This window comes from Littorina saxatilis, linkage group LG8 (assembly GCF_037325665.1).
Source record: "Littorina saxatilis isolate snail1 linkage group LG8, US_GU_Lsax_2.0, whole genome shotgun sequence".
Taxonomy (NCBI): domain Eukaryota; kingdom Metazoa; phylum Mollusca; class Gastropoda; order Littorinimorpha; family Littorinidae; genus Littorina; species Littorina saxatilis.
Window position 1 is genome coordinate 6,831,355 of NC_090252.1, and position 15,288 is coordinate 6,846,642.

The following is a 15,288-nucleotide window of genomic DNA, read 5'->3' on the forward strand; positions in this document are numbered from 1 at the left end:
TGAAGTAAATGCATAAACCCACGGTATAAAATTAGGAAAAACAAAAATTGCAATCACCTTTTTCATTGAATCCATGCGTGCTAAACACTGCGTGGTGAAGTCGTTTCGAATGCGACAATCTGCGTAAAAGTTGGCGAAAAGTAACGCGCGCGAAGCGAAGGTGTCACGAGGCCGTACGCATCCCCGCATGAAAAACGCAGAAATAACGCATGCGTCACGCAGAATCATGCTGGCTGGGTTGTTATGCCCATTGTGCAGGGAAAGTAAGGAAGATGGACTATTACCTTTACCTTTTAGGTTTCTAGTTGAGCGATAACCAATTAAGCTATACAGACAGACAAGGTAATTAACTATTACCTGCAATCCAATTCATGCAGCTGGCGGACGTGCTTCCACAGGATCTTCTTATCACGGCACCAAAGCCGCTGAGTGTTTCGTCCGGATCCAGAGTTGCTCAGATTGTTCCTTACTGTTTTTATTAAGTGTGGTGGGTCTGAAATGAAGTATATAAATCGATCTGTTGCAAACAAGTTCTCAGTTTTGTAGCACAGCTCACCATCCTGAGTCTTATGCAGCTGATACAGTTTCTGGTTAGGAAATGCTTTGTCACTGACTGATGCGATGACCTTCAAGCCACACTGCATTTCCAGATGTCCCACTGCCTGCCAAAAGAGGGGATATATGTCAGCAGCTGTGGCATTGGCGGTTCCAAAAAATCCCAAGCTCACACGGATGTCTGTGTTCACTCCGACAACAAAAAAACACAGAACGTGTTTCGCCAGGGAAGAACTGGTCACATGGTTGTCTGTCAGCCATCTGTTTGAGTTCACAAATCCCACCACCTCGCCACTCCTCTTGTCGAAGACTAGGTCAGCTTTGATGCTCATCTCATCATGCAAAAGTACTATGTAGCATTCATGATCTTTCAAATCTTTCGACAAACGATTCAGCTCTTCACTTGCAGAGGCAGAAAATCCCACTGTTGGTTGAATGGCATTGGTATAATCTCTGAGAGTTTACTTTCATGGCAGCTTCAATATTCCAGTGTTGCGAAGAGTGTCATATGCAAGGGGACTCCGACTCTGAATTAAAATGGCAATGCGAATGAGCATTGGATGCCACTTCATGCCATGCTTTTTTGCTTCAAAAGCTTTCACTTGCTCCTCCCAGAACAACTGAGCCAGCTTGTTGTCATCTCCAGCCTTTTCCACAACAGCAGCGAGACTATCGCTCAGCTCGTCGTTCACTTGAATACTGTCACTGTCTATACTGTCCTCAAACTTTCTCAGTTCTTCAATCTCTTTCTGAAGAAGTTTCACCTAGCTGCTTCCTGTTCTGCTTGATATGTGCTGTCACTCGTTTGCTGGTCGAGGGCATGGGATCGTATTTGCGCAGAGGTCTTTGTACACTGGCATGAGCTCTGGCCCGTTTCTTCACCAGCAGCCGCCTTGTCTTTGTGCATTCTGTGCACCTTAGGTCACTTGCAGACAACAAGCACTTTGCAGATCTCACACACTCTCTCGCGGTTTGTCGAAAGTACAGCTGGTTCCCAGCCGGGTCATGCAAATCTGCAAAACTTAGTAGTTCTGCGTCTGTCACACGTGGACATATCTTGCGACAAGACAGGTCAGCTAGATACTGGCGAACTTTGGTGGTGTCGATGGTGTCCGTGAAGTTCGTTACATGCATTCCAAACACAAACGCTGCTATTGTGAGATCTGCGCTGATCTTAATCTTCAATTCAATGAAAGTTTTAGATTCATCTGCCTTGCCCAGAGTGATGTGCTCGTGTTCGTGCTCCCACAGACCTCCAAAACGCACCAGGATGACGGAAGTAAACCAGGTTCCATCCCCAAGATGTCAGCCTAGACTTCATCGACATTGTGGTATGCCACTCTCTCTGGTACAGTTGGTGCCTCACGACTGAGCTGAAATTATATTGAATAAATTTCAACATTTCGTTAACATAAGAGTTCAATGTATGTCCATGAATACAACTACAGTAAAACCTGTGTTATAAGGACAGCCACTTCAAGGTTCCAATCAAATTGTCCATATAAGAGAGGTGTCCTTATGACACAGGTTTCACTGTAGGTGTACTCATGAACACCCAATGTACCAGTCAAAGGGTCCTTATTATTATCATAACAGAGGTGTTCGAATAACAGGTTGCAATCTTTGATATTAACAAGAACAATGTGTGCCGGATGACTGTTTCCTTATGAGAGAGGTGGTCCATATAATGGAGGGTCCTTATAATGCAGGTTTTACTGTATCCTACAGGAACAAACCATTAACCAAAAATAAAAAAGGATGAAAATTCAGTTTTTAAGATTTATGCTTTTTGGCATCATGTTTTACCACACACTGCACACAAGGAAATATACTACAATGTAGTCAACTAGACAAACACTAAAATAAATTATACTGTATGACCATGATTAGAATTCATGTACTTAAAAGTTAAAGCAGATTACTAATATGTTCAGTGTCACGAATTTATAATTATATACAACTGCAATGTTACAGACCTATAGTAACAGCCCTGCCGAAACAGCATTACGGCCATATGTAGTTAACTTCACGTGAAACTTGGGTTTCATGTGCGTGTGTGTGAGCTATTTTTTACCTGCGCTATGTCCAGGGTCTAACTAGTCAGTCTGCTGGTTATACCTGTTGGGGTTACATCGTTGGATAAATATTACAGAGACTCGATTAGAATGGACCCTTGGACCGAGGACTTTGGTGAGCAAACTGTTTTATTATAGAATGTATAGGTAATTATTTAGTGTCTGTCATCGTTTATAGACCGCTTTACATTTCTGTAACTGTTTATTATTGTCCGGTCACTTAGAAGATACCGCCCTGATATGGCCCTTCGTGGTCGGCTGGGCGTTAAGCAAACAAACAAACAAACAAGAAGAAGAAAGAAGAAGAAGAGCTTACCAGTTGAACGTCAACACAATCAAGTCGTACACGTACATTTGCAGCAAGGTCAGATCTCGCACGACTTTGATTCAAGGCCTATTGCTAATTTTTTGATGGTTTGGTCTCAGTGACTGTGTCACAAAAATATGACGATCTAATCAATCACTGATTTAAAAAAATAAGTATGTTGCCCTATATCCATTGACATTCTTAGTGAAATAGATCTATTTGAAATAGTATTTCACTGCCCCGACCGGCGAACTTGTTGCCGGCTGTATTGAGCTTGTGTGTTCGTGTAGGCTTACTCAAAAAGTCAAAATCACAGTCGTCTCCAAAACAAGCAATAATCAGAGTTGGGGGGAAAACATTTCGTTTGTTCAGTTTTGTTTTGTTCTTGATAGTGCGTGCGCGCGTGTGTTTGTGTATGTATGTGTGTGTGTGTGTGTGTGTGTGTGTGTGTGTGTGTGAGAGAGATAAACAAACACACGCGCGCACGCACACACATTGCACGTACGCGCACATACACACACCTACTGAGATATGCCTAACATACACGCACGCTTGCAAACACACACATAATACGCAAACGCAGTTTAATTTCCTCAATACAAGGCGAAAGGCACACACACACACACACACACACACACACACACACACACACACACACACACACACACAACCCTCACACACACAAATAAACCCACACACGCAGTCAACCCCCACACACACACACACACACACAACCCTCACACACACAAATAAACACACACACGCAGTCCACCCCCCCCACACACACACACACAACCCTCTCTGACACACACACCCGCCCAACCCCAGCGTCCAACTCAACTTTCACCAACAACCACTACCCTACTCTCACTATCGCTCTCTCTCTCTCTCTCTCACACACACACACACACACAAGCTCACGCATTGCGCAAGCACAGCCACACACACACACACACAGCACGCGCATACACACACACTGACACACATCACGCGCATATACACACACACTGACACACATCACACACACACACACCCACACACACCTTTCGCAGTTCGCTCACAGTTCTCTTTTCCATCGTCGCCATCTTCGAAGCTTGCTTCGCTTTTCAGGGGAGATAACCCGTTTATCACATTCGCTGCTGACTTGTGGGTCAAGGCTATTGGCAATCTAGTGGCTGCTCCGCCTGGTGTCTGGCATTATGGGGTTAGTGCTAGGACTGGTTGGTCCGGTGTCAGAATAATGTGACTGGGTGAGACATGAAGCCTGTGCTGCGACTTCTGTCTTGTGTGTGGCGCACGTTATATGTCAAAGCAGCACCGCCCTGATATGGCCTTTCGTGGTCGGCTGGGCGTTAAGCAAACAAACAAACAAACGTATGGATCCTTGTAAAATTGAAAATAGATTATCGATTGGGTTATTCATATTGTATTTGTGAGGTCATAGTCTTTTAGTCTACTAGTTTTGTTTAAGGGTCTGGAGGAGATGATGCAGGCAGCCGGAGGGCTTTGCCGTCACTACGCGGGAGAACGGTGATAGTCTGTGGACAGACCGCCCGGTGGTGCATACTTGTTCTGTCAAGTCTTTAATCATCCTTCCTCTACATAGTTGTCTTCGGCAGAGTAGCCGTAGGTGTTGTGCCGTGTGAAGCATACTTGTGACTGGACTTTATATTTGTTATTATGGTGTAATCGTCATTGACAATTGAAAGACGATTTTGTCAAGTTTCAAGGAAATTCTGCATATCATCTTTGAACTACTGTCTTTGTGTGTCATGTGCGCCTCGTTGAGGAATTATTAGTCAATGTAGATTGTTATATTTATGAATACTTTTTTTTTTTTCTTCTTCTTTTGTTAATCACACATGTGCGTGCGGTTTTTTTTTTTTTTTTTTTTTTTCTTATATCGGAAGTTTTTTTTTATATATTTTTTTTTTTATAATCATTTTAATTCTTATTAAGTTATTATTGTTTTCCTTCAGTCTCACTCTTTCTCTCAGCTTCACACTCAGTGGACAGTAAACAGATCATGGACAATTGTTTTTAATTTTTTTTTTTTTAATTTACCCTCTCTCTCTCTCCTCTCTCTCTCTCTCCTCTCTCTCTCTCTCCTCTCTCTCTCTCTCTCTTTCTCACACTTGTCCACACATATCTCTCTCTCTCTCTCTCTCTCTCTCTCTCTCTCTCTCTCACTCACTCCCTAGTCTGTCTTTCTCTGCATCTACTTTCTTTCTCTTCGACTTCTGTTTTTTTCTGAATTTTGTTCTTCGGATTTTTCTGTCTTCTTCTTTGTTCTTCTTTTTTGCTTCGTCTCTCTCTCTCTCTCTCTCTCTCTCTCTCTCTCTCTCTCTCTCTCTCTCTCTCTCTCTCTCTCTCTCTCTCTCTCCTCTCCCCCATACTCTGTCGGTCTCTCTCTCCCCCTCTCTCCCATAGTCTGCCAATCTCTCTCTCTCTCTCTCTCTCTCTCTCTCTCTCTCTCTCTCTCTCTCTCTCTCTCTCTCTCTCTCTCTCACTGTCTCGTCTCGTTCTATCTTCTCTCTCTCCACATATTTTTTTAAATACATTTTGTCCTATATTTTCTTCCGTCATCATTTCTCCTTTTGTTACCTAACGTTTCTTTATTTCAATTTCACAGATAGCAACATATATGCGAGTCACAAGTCAATTATTTTTCTTAAACTTAACTCTTTTTCAAAAATACATCCGATCTCTAAAGGGGTACCGTATCTATAAATACCTATGCACATTTTTGCAATCAAGATCAGCAAATTGACATAGTTTGCTTCAGCGGATGAAATAGAATTCCTTTTAACTAGGCCAAATAGGGCATCCCGCACATCAACATGAATTCTTTTTGAACAAGCGGTGAAGAAGGCTTCTTCAACAAGATTCCACACTTTGCTTATTTTTATACAATAATAAAAGAAATGTTCGATATAATCTGTCTCTTCTGTACAATGTGTACAACTAATACTCTCAGCAATGCCCATTTTATACAATATAATGTTCGTTGGATAAATGTTATGAGTTATTTTCCAGTGTAGCAGTCTCAATCTTACTTCTTTTGATGCGTTGCTTGCTATCTGCCAAATGTCCTTGTTTATTTCAATTCCCATCTTTCTTTTCCAGAAACTGACTGCAATAGTCTCAGTTTGATAAGCGTCTACCATTAATTTACGAAACTGCCTGGATTTACATGTACTTATTTTTTGATAATCCATTACCTTCATAGCTTGTATTCCATTATCATTCATCTTCAAAAAAAGGGATGCTATTGCTGTGCGAATTGCCCCATATTCAAATAGTCTTGTTGGTTTATGCCCAACTCTTTCACAAATCCTGTGAAATGGTAAAAACATATTATTCTCGTATAAATCCTTCACATAGCATATATCAGATGTAACCCAATCACGTAGAAACATTGTCTTGCCACGATAAGCAATTAGAGAGTTATTCCATAGGCATAAATTCTCCAGCTGGGTCATTTTTTTCACGCATGGTAATATCTTTTCATGGTTGTCAAGCCAACATTCTAAAACGCTTTTCCAGAACTTGTTTGTAATCAACCCCAACCCTTTAAATAAGGCTGGTTTGACGTTTGCTTGAAAGCAGCATAGATTTTTTCCGAGTTTGGAGAACATACTGAGTGGAATACTTTTCCAAGCTTCTTCGTTTGGTTGCAGTAATTTCGAAAACCATCCAAGTACAAAGGATTTTTGAAAGTCACCCAAGTCAATCATATTTAGGCCACCTTTACTTGTTTCCTGGCACATAACTTTTCGTTTTACCTTTTCATAGGCTTTTGTGTTTGAAAATCTTTTTTTCCAAATGAATCTGAAAAACATTGAGTTCAGTTTACATATGATCTTTTCGGGTATAATCAAAGCTTGCAAAGCATGTGTTAATTGAGGGATCAAAAGTGATTTTACAAGGCAAATCTTTCCCATTATACTGCAGTTTCTCTTAGACCACTTAATCATTGTGCTCTGAATATGATTAATTTTTTCTGTCCAGTTTTCTTCGATTTCCGAGGCTTCTAAATTATTACTAAAATATATACCAAGAATTTTGACTTTTGATTTCCATCTGAAGCCACCTGGCTGCTCCTCAGAGTACTTCTGTGAACCCAACCACATGGCCTCCGATTTCAGTCTGTTCACAGCCAGTCCTGAGAACTTGGAGAAATATGACACCAATGTCAGAGCATTTTGCACATCATCAGTGCCTTTCAGAAAAAGCGTAATATCATCAGCGTACAAGATCATTTTCAATATATGAATACTTGATATGTATATATTGTGGTTGAATGTGTGTGTTCCTGTGATTTATACCGTAGTTGTTGATTAATATACGTATTGTTATTTATTTCTGTGTTTGGATTGCGATTTCTGTATGAGAGGGACTGAACATGCGTGAGACAGATTGGAGTTAACTGTGTGTATGCTACAGGAATCGAAATTCATGACATGTACATTTAAGTTAAAGCAGATTACTAATATGTTCAGCTGTAATGTAATACAGCTGTACAGACGTCACAACATCTACATGACGTCCGCCAAGATGTTTCCACAGCTGTATTGATATTAGTAGCCAACTTTACGTGTGCTCCTTTGAAGGACTAACATTCCTCATGGAGGTACCATATAGACCTTTACATTTTGTAACAAATGTAAAAAAAACTTGTACATACTGGAGGCTTTCGGGGAGCCAGCTTTGGAGTTTCAACCGACTTCGATGGCATCCATTCGGTGCCCGTATGCTTATGGGGGAAGTTCGCGAAGAACTTGCCTCACTTTCGTATGCATGGGCCGGAAGAAGGGCTTACTTCGAAGCAAAGCGAGGAAGTAATTGATAGTAGTTTGCGACAACTTCCTACGTTTTGAGCGACATCGGAAGTACATCCTCAATTTCGCATGCATGGGACGGAAAAAGTGCTTACTTTTGAAGCAAGCTAGGAAGTAAGTGAGCGTAATTGTACTACAGCGAAACCCAGGAGTAAACACGCTGCTTCCAAAGTTTCTTAGTGCAAATTAGCAGGGCTTTTCTTCGGTTTTTCATATAAAACCGATCTAACGCAAATGAAAGTCCCAAAGAGAAAAAATAGAAAGAAAAGTCGTATCTCGTGCGTGCATTTCGTGTAAATTTCCATGAATACAAACCTCAGTTGCCAGCTTTGACTTTTGTTCGTTCTGGGTCACTGGCCACCACTCTTAAAATTTCATCCCCGCTTATAGGAGGGGGTGTTTCTATGTAAATGGGCGTCTTTGTGTGTGTTTGTGTGAGCGTGTGTGTGTGTGCGTGTGTGTGTGTGCGTGCGTGTGTAGGTGTGCGTGCGTGTGTAGGTGTGTGTCTGTTCATTCATTCATTCGTTTGCAGTGCACGCGCGCACATGTGTGTGTGGGGGGGGGGAGGGTGTGTGTGTGTGTGTGTGCGAGCGTGCGTGTGCGTGTGTGTGAAAGTGTTTGTATGTATTTGTGCGAGTGCCTGCCTGCCTGCCTGTGCGTGCGGGTATAATTGTGCGTTTGTTTGTGTGCGCGTGCGTGTGTGTGTGTTCGACGGTGTGTGTGTGTGTACCCCCACCCCCCTCCCCACACACACACTATTATGAGCTGATTATTTGCGCCTCGATATTTTATTTATTTTCTTACGTTTTATGTTGTTTGTTGTCATTCATCACACCCGAGTTTCTCGAAAGTGAGATAATAAAGTGTTCTATGTCTAACACACATGCACACACGCGCGTAGGATAAACAAATCCAATCTTGACTTTCAACTTTACATAATAATAATAATAATGCAAACTTTTATAGCGCTATTCTAGAATTTAATGTCTACTCTTAGCGCTTTACAATACATACATCGACCAAGCATACTATACACGCACAGGCAAAAGAAACCGACCAAACATAACCAACAAACTATACATGCACAGGCAGAGAAAACGACCAAACATACAATACACGCACAGGCAAAGATAACGACCAAACATAAGCAAACATACTATGACCAAACATAACCAACATACTATACGCGCGCAGGCAAAGAGAACAATCAGCACATGTAATAATTACTGACAACTAATAATGCAGGCATACAGTGACAGTCCAATACACAGCCTAAGCACAAGAACCACAGTAGGCTTCTATATAAAAACGTGTCAACAGTACTATTTACACACACAGAAACAGTGCTGACACAAAGCGCAGAAAATATATATACACGTTATTTTAGGCACTAGGTAGGGGGTGAGGTTTGGGGAGATGCTGGAGGGAAAAAATCACTTAAGCTGAAAGAGGTGTGTTTTGAGATTTGTCTTGAATGTAGTGAGAGAATCTGTGTGTCTGAAAGGCAGAGGTAATCTATTCCAGGTCACAGGGGCTTGATAGGCGAAGGACCTCTCGCCACATGTCTTTGTTTGCACTGTGGGGAGTCGAGTGTCGGCGGGGGAGCGAAGCTGACGGGAGGGGGTGTAGAGATTGAAGAGTTCTGACAAGTATTCTGGGGCAGAACCAGAAACGACGGCAAAAGAAAGAGAGGAGAGTTTGTATTCGATCCTTTTAGTGATAGGCAGCCAGTGTAGAGAGTGAAGAAGGGGTGTGGCGTGTTCATACTTGGAAGATTTGAAGACCAGGCGGGCAGCGTTATTTTGGATCCTTTGAAGTCTATCTAAAAGGTACTTATGGAGACCGGCCAGAAGAGAATTGCAATATCAATCAATCAATGAGGCTTATATCGCGCATATTCCGTGGGTACAGTTCTAGGCGCTCTGCAATGATGCCGTGTGAGATGAAATTTTATACGGCTAGTAGATTGCAGCCATGTCGGCGCATATTTACCTTTCACGGCCTTATTCCAAGTCACACGGGTATGGTAGACAATTATTAACTGTGCCTAAGCAATTTTGCCAGGAAAGACCCTTTTGTCAATCGTGGGATCTTTAACGTGCACACCCAATGTGAGAGGACTAAAGAACACACTAACGTTTTGGTTGCATCAGTGGTGAGGTAGTGACGGACTGAACTAATCTTGCGCAGCTCTAGATAGGCGGACTTGCAGATGTTAGAGATGTGTTTTTGGAAAGAGAGAGTTGGATCGAGAGTGACGCCAAGGCTGCGGACAGACGGAGAGAAAGAGATAGGTTGTTCGTTGACAGTGAGAGAGGCAGGAAGAGAAGGGTGATTGAGAAATTTCTTGGGACAGGCCAGCATAACTTCGGTTTTGTCACTATTTAACTGGAGTTTGTTTAAAGACATCCAATCACTGAGGTCCGCAATGCAATCCTGTGTCCGAGATACCAGATCGTCAACTTCAGCAAGAGGGGCGGACTGATGAAGCTGTGTATCATCGGCGAAACTCTCGTGCGACAACGCATGGCGACTGATAACATCGGACACAGGGGAGGCATATAGAACGAAAAGTATGGGGCCAAGCACGGACCCTTGCGGGACACCGTACTGGAGAGCTGAAGGTTGAGATTTGATGCCGTTGACACAAACGGTCTGCGTCCGGTTAGTAAGGTACGAACGAACCCAGGAAAGGGCCAGATCATGAACACCAAAGGAGTGCTGAAGCCTGTGGAGCAGAATTTCGTGGTCTATCGTATCAAATGCGCTAGACAAGTCCAGTAGTGTTAGAATGGAGACCTGATTTTCGTCAAAGCCAAGAAGGATGTCGTTTACAATCTTCAGAAGTGCTGTCTCAGTGCTATGGTTTTTCCTGTATGCAGACTGATGGGTGTTGAGAAGGTGGTTTTGCTCTAGGTGAGTGAGAAGTTGTGAAAGGACAATTTTTTCAGTGATTTTTGAAAGGAATGACAAGTTCGAAACGGGCCTAAAGTTTTTCAAGGAATTCTTGTCAAGTGAAGGTTTTTTGATGAGGGGCCTAACTATTGCAGGTTTGAATTCATCTGGGAATGAGCCAGAAGTCAGAGAGTCGTTAATGACGTGAGTGAGGTATGGAAGAAGGTCATCAATACAATCACACAGCAGAGAGGACGGAATGGGGTCAAGCTCGCACGTTTTCGGACTAGCGCCTAAACACACCTTTTTTACAAACTCGCTGGTGACAGGCTCAAAACGCTGCAGAGCTGGACCACAATACATCCTATCGGCAACCGGTGAAGGCGGGACAACAGCAGAATCAAGCTTCTCGCGAATAAGCGCGATCTTCGCAGTGAAAAAGTCAGCGAACTTCTGGGGAAGCTCATGTACAGAGAACATAGTGGGAAGAGGGGAACAAGTCACCTTGCCTAAGATGTCATTGGTGACACTAAACAGCTGTTTGACTGAGGTGCATGCGAGTATTTTGGATGAGAAGAATGCAGACTTGGCATGGTCGACGATGGCGATGACCCGGTTTCTGGCCGCCTGAAATACTTGCCGGTGCACGGTTAGACCTGTGGCGCGCCACTGACGCTCCGCCCTCCCCCTCTCCCGCTTGGCGTCTTGTAGTTCAGGTCCCACACCGCTATACCACGGGGAGGGGGGACGATTAGAGACCAAACGACGGGTAGAAGGGGCGTGTGTGTCCAGAATGGCACGCAAAACACGAAAGAGCTGTTCGGCGGACGGCAGTGAGGGCAAGTCGGCAAGAAAGTCGGCCTTAAAGGCCTCGACGTCCATAGACGCCAGTCTACGAACTTCCCTGTACACTCTAGGGGAGGGGGGTTTTGCGAAGTCAAGAGTGCACGTGACACAATAGTGATCGGACGAAAGGGACGGTTCAACAGACGTCGACTTAACCAGACCATCTTCTTCCCTGAAAACAACCCAATCAACAATGTGACCACGTACATGGGTGGGCTCTGAAACAGACTGACACAGATCAAACATATTGAGAACGTCAAGCACTTTGGATGTGTAAAAGTGTGATGGAGTGTCAAAGTGCTAATTAAAGTCACCAACAATAAGTCCCGCAGTGGGGCACTGCGGTTATGAAATTAAAGGCCCCTCCTGTTTTTGGAACCGCAGGAGCTTTCTAGTTTGCTGTTAGGTAGATTTTTGGTTCCTCTTTCCTGTCATGCTCTCTTTTTCTTCATGAATTCTTTTCCTTTTTCTGCCTTCTTGCTCATTCACCTGTATTTTTTCCAAAAATCTCTTCTCTTGCCGCTTGTCTCGCGATTCATGTATAGTTTAATCTGTTAGTGTTCTGATGTAAGTCCAGCAGTAGATAGGTTAAGCCTATTTTAACACACTGGAAACTGGTAATCTTCCAGTAGGTATTAATTTAGTTTTACTAAAGCCTGCTGGGACACAAGTAATGGGTTAGTGCATTTGTAAACAGGAATCGCTTGACAAGTGGCCCCCTTCATCCCCCCCTTCCTCGTCCTGATATGGCTCTGCGTAGTCGGCTGGACGTTAAGCAACAAATAAACAAACAAACAAACAAACCAACAATAAGCAGCGAGCCTGGTAGGTTATTTGCATATTCAAGAAAGTCCGGTAACTGTTCCAGAAACTTAGCATCCGTAAACTTGTTCTTCTTGCTTGGCGGGGGTCTGTACACAGTGAGAATGTTAACGACTCTTTGCTGGAAGGAGAGAGTCAGCTGTGCAAGTTCAAAGGTTGAATGACTAAACGGAAAGTCAGATGTGAGTTTAATGTGAGGTCTCAGTTTGTCCGAAACTACGAAGGCAATACCGCCCCCGCGTGTAGCAGTCGACCGAGGGAAGGAGGAGGTGGTGTAGCCAGGGGGAGCGAGGTCACGACACTTGGCCTCGTCTCCAGCTTCGCGGAGCCACGTTTCCGTAACACACATAATGTCAACATCGTTACTGAGAATGTACTCATTGATAGCAGACCGCTTTTCTTTGCAGCCTACAGACTGGGCGTTGAACATACATCCTGTTCACAATTAACGAGGACAAACATAATTTACTTACACCTAAGTACAACAATTTATCTTTTGTAAACATTTAGACACACATTTTCCCAATTAATATGAAAGTTACTGAACTTATCTTCTTTTCACTACACCTTATATCTTGATTCCCCAAAACACTTGAGTTCTGCCTTTTTAAATTGACCAGTAGCCCAAAACTTTCGCTCTAACCAAACAGTTTTACCGATACACAATCATTAAAAAAAACAAAAGAGGTTTAACATAACCGACTTCGCTACCACATAAACAAAAAAAGTTTTATTCTCCCCAACATTCTGGTCAACAAAATCATTATTACAGAGTCATTCAATTTCAAGACAATCATCACAGCTTTGAACAGACCATTTCGTTCAACCAGTCAAAAACAACAACTATAGTAAAAGCTACAGCGCGATCAACGTTCGCCCATTTACGAACTCGCGATGAGATTTGTTTCTTCTGGTCGCTAAGCCTACCGTTTACAAACGCATGCGCACTAATTGGGATTCCCCCAATTTCCTCGACCTTGACCTCAGGACTCTCGAAGCCACTACTTCGGCGTTCAAGTTAGCTCGTGCATACCGAGAAGCTGGCAACTTTGCTTCCAAAGTTCCCACTTTCAAAGTTGATTTCATCATTTATACGACGATATCACATCTTAAAGGTCCTTACCCATCTAAAAGAAACCTCCAACGCATGCTACAATTGCAGGACATTCTGGTTTTAAAGTCAGCTCATTGGGAAATGAGCTCAGACACAATATTGAAGACGTGAAATGCGTCAATCGAGCAACTGTCGTAACTTGGCTACAATGAGACGGTCGGCTACCTTGCACCATAGACACGAACTGTGACATTCTTGTTTAATTTAGGTGAAAAGCTTGAAACAGAGGGGCTCAAAACCGACAGTACGATCATTTACTGACCGAAAAAACCGTGCTCGAGTCATTCGGCGAAGGTGGTGAGCTTTCAAACTACCACGACTGAATAACTGATAACACATCTTTGCGTAGTGCTTTTTCAAGACGAGTAGCATAGTGCAGTGGTTACGGATTCGGAATTTCAATCCGTCGCTCTGGGTTCAAGTGCCGCTGGGACCTACACATTTTTTTATTAATTTTTTTTATTAACCTTTTTCTTAATAGACCTCAATTGCATTCAGACTGCAACAACCGGTTTTTGCCTCTGTGTTAATTTTTTTTAAACGCGTAAAGAAACTGTCCTATGCTTTCAAAAAAAATCGAATCTTGACTTTAACTGTACATAGTAATCAAAAATTAACGAGGGAAAACAAATTAAAACACCGATGAACAGTATTGTCTTTTCTAAACTTCTTGACAGACATTTCCCCAATAAATAAGGAACAAGTCACTAAACTTAGTTATTTACGGTCTACTGCATAATGTTCTTCCTTTTAAACTTTACCAGTAACCCAAAGTTTCCCTATAACCAATCTATACTGTTCAAAAAAAGAAACGCATAGCTTGTAATATTTGGTTAATTTAGTTATATGGCCACAAGGATATCCACCAAACTGCAGAAAATGTTTATCTGGTCGTCGACCTTTCGTCCATTGCCACAAGTGAGCTCTGCACGTGACGCATGCGTTATCAGTGGCTACAATGTCAAAATTACTCATTTGGCATGACCACTCGTCATGCTTCAGTGTAATCTCGTGAAACTCGGGGAATATTGAGCTCTCACCATGTCTTCCAAAACCCATAAAAGCGGATTGTTCGCCACAAAGAAATCAGACGACAATTCAGCGACGAAAGATGGCCCGATTGAGCAGAGAAGACCGCCAAATTGCATTGGGTCGTTTACAAGCAGGCCAAAGTCAAAGTGCAATCGCCAGGCACTTCCACGTGTCCCAGAGCACCATCAGTAGACTGTGGGTCAGGTTTCAAGCCACTGGCTCCGTTGCTGACTTGCCACGAGCGGGAAGACCAAGGGCGACAACTGCTGCTCACGACCGCTTCATACGGCTCCGCCACCTCCGGAATCGTTTCCTGTCGGCCTCATCTTCTGTCCAGGCTCTCCCCGGACCACACCGATTATCGGACCAGACCGTGCGGAACCGCCTGCATGAAGCTGGTTTGAGAGCTCGCAGACCTCACAGAGGAGCTGTCCTCACCCGCCGCCATCGCCAGAACCGAGTGCAGTGGGGCAACCAGCACCTTCGCTGGACCGTCCGGAATCACTGGAGACACGTGTGGTTCAGCGACGAGTCCTACTTCCTGCTCCAGCGACATGATGGTCGGGCGAGAAGAAGCGCCGGCAAATCACCGCGATCTATTGCAGGCACTTCAGGAGGAGTGGGACACCATCCCACAGCAAGATATCCGGCATCTGATCCAGTCCATGCCCAGAAGGTGCCGGGCAGTTGTTGCTGCTCAAGGCAGTCACACCCCCTACTGACTTGACAGCCTCGGCACCCAATCGTATTGATTGACTGATTGATTTGAAGATGCAAATGAACTGTGTGTGCATTCAACTG

The 15,288-nt window shown here is 43.4% G+C and overlaps 1 long non-coding RNA gene across 2 annotated transcripts in view; it reads left to right on the forward strand.

Annotated features, from left to right (window-relative positions):
* Positions 1-12,323, forward strand: part of LOC138972661 (uncharacterized) — a 392,401-nt gene extending 380,078 nt beyond the window's left edge. For both annotated transcript variants that reach the window (XR_011457701.1, XR_011457702.1), the window contains exon 2: positions 11,844-12,323. This is a non-coding gene — a long non-coding RNA (uncharacterized lncRNA). The remainder of the gene's footprint in view (positions 1-11,843) is intronic.
* Positions 12,324-15,288: the final 2,965 nt, after the last annotated feature.